The sequence below is a fragment of the Danio aesculapii genome, chromosome 17 (genome assembly GCF_903798145.1).
Source record: "Danio aesculapii chromosome 17, fDanAes4.1, whole genome shotgun sequence".
In the NCBI taxonomy this organism is placed as follows: Eukaryota; Metazoa; Chordata; class Actinopteri; order Cypriniformes; family Danionidae; genus Danio; species Danio aesculapii.
Genome location: NC_079451.1, coordinates 46,738,512 through 46,741,011, shown reverse-complemented (window position 1 = coordinate 46,741,011; position 2,500 = coordinate 46,738,512).

Here is a 2,500-nt window from a genome sequence, read left to right as displayed (position 1 = left end):
CAGCCTCGATTTTGTCATCTGAGACACGTTTGGGAAATCCTACAAGATCCTGAAATGCTAGGCTAAAATCTGTGCCGCTTAATGCCTGTTGCGATCAGATGAAGTTCTGGCAGTGTCAGAAGATTTCAGACACTTTCCTGCAGTGTGACAACCATACCTGCCAACTCTCCAGTTTTTCCCGGGTGTCCCACCACCCTCCCATTTTGTTATTCCTCCTAATATATGTTAGCTTAAAGTGACAATTAAAGGCTCAACTAAGTAAATTAGACTAGTTAGGGTTATTAGGCAAGTCATTGTATAACAGTGGTTTGTTCTGTAGACAATCGAAAACAAATATTGCGTAAAGGGGCTAATAAAATTGGCCTTAAAATTGAGTTGAAAAAGTTAAAAACTGCTTTTATTCTAGCCGAAATAAAACAAAAAAGGCTTTCCCCAGAAGAAAAAATATTATAGGACATACTGTGAAAATTTCCTTGCTCTGTTATACATCATTTGGAAAATATTTGAAAAAGGGAAATTTATTCACAGGAGGGCGACTAATAGCAATGCATGCCTTGAGGGGTTTTAGTAGTTATATACCGTGTGTGTGAAGGTGTATTGGTGTTAGCTGGAGCTGCGCTCAGTGTTGATCTTTATTCAGGTCACAGACAGTGACAGCCGTGCTTTAATGGATTTGCTCATAATTCAGTGCATTGTCTGTCATGCAGTGATTTGTAGAAGGTCTGCTCATCTGCAGCTCCTGCGCATCTGAATGACACTCAATCAAAAAGGTTGCGGGCAGCACGGTGGCTCAGTGGTTAGCACTGTCGCCTCACAGCAAGGAGGTCGCTGGTTCGAGTCCCGGCTGGGACAGTTGGCATTTCTGTGTGGAGTTTGCATGTTCTCCCCTTGTTGGCGTGGGTTTCCTCCGGGTGCTCTGGTTTCCCCCACAGTCCTAACACATGCGCTATAGGTGAATTGAACAAACTAAATTGAGCGTAGTGTGTGTGTGTGTGTGTGTGTGTGTGTTACCTGGATCAATAATGTGAATGTTTTGTGTAAAATTTTAACTCGTGATATTTTATATATGTGTACTTTTGTATCTGAAACTTTTTGTACTGCCATTTTGGCCAGGACCCCCTGGTAGAAGAGATGCGTATCTCAATGGGAAATTCCTGGCAAAACAAAGGACAAATCAAATCAAATAAAGAGAGACACATGGGATGTGAACGTGACGTTGCATTTTCACTCACACAGACAAAATTAATATAATGAGTTTTATCATCGTTTATAATCATTTGACTAATTTTACTTTCATTCATTTTCTTTTCGGCTTAGTCCCTTTATCAATTAGGTGTTGCCACAGTGGAATGAACCGCCAACTTATCCAGCATTTGTTTTACACAGCAGAATGAACCGCCAACTTATCCAGCATTTGTTTTACACAGCAGAATGAACTGTCAACTTATCCAGCATATGTTTTACACAGTGGAATGAACCACCAACTTATCCAGCATATGTTTTACACAATGGAATGAACCGCCAACTTATCCAGCATATGTTTTACACAGCAGAATGAACTGTCAACCTATCCAGCATATGTTTTACACAGTGGAATGAACCGCCAACTTATCCAGCATATGTTTTACACAATGGAATGAACCGCCAACTTATCCAGCATATGTTTTACACAGCAGAATGAACTGTCAACCTATCCAGCATATGTTTTACATAGTGGAATGAACCGCCAACTTATCCAGCATATGTTTTACACAGTGGAATGAACCGCCAACTTATGCAGCATATGTTTTACACAGTGGGATGAACCACCAATTTATCCGGCATATGTTTTACACAGTGGAATGAACTGTCAACTTATCCAGCATATGTTTTACACAGTGGTATGAACCGCCAACTTATCCGGCATATGTTTTACACAGCAGAATGAACTGTCAACTTATCCAGCATATGTTTTATACAGTGGAATGAACTGCCAACTTATCCAGCATATGTTTTACACAGCGGAATGAACCGTCAACTTATCCAGCAAATGTTTTACACAGTGGAATGAACTGTCAACTTATCCAGCATATGTTTTACACAGTGGAATGAACCGCCAACTTATCCAGCATATGTTTTACACAGTGGAATGAACCGCCAACTTATCCAGCATATGTTTTACACAGTGGAATGAACCCAAGGAAACCCACACCAACATGGGGAGAACATGCAAACTCCACACACGCCTACTGACCCAGCCGAGGCTTGAACCAGTGACCTTCTTGCTGTGAGGCGAACGCGCTATCCACTGCGCCACCATGCAGCCTAATAATTTTACATTTACAATTTTTGATATGTCACACAATAGGACATTATTATGGAAGCCTGTTCGCGTCACTGAATAAAAAATGTAAAAACTGCAACTTTTTATCTCAGAATAGAGTTAAACAAACTCTTTCTCAAGAATTTTGAGATGTAAACTCAAAATTAGCCAGAATTGCATGACATAAAGTCAGAAATT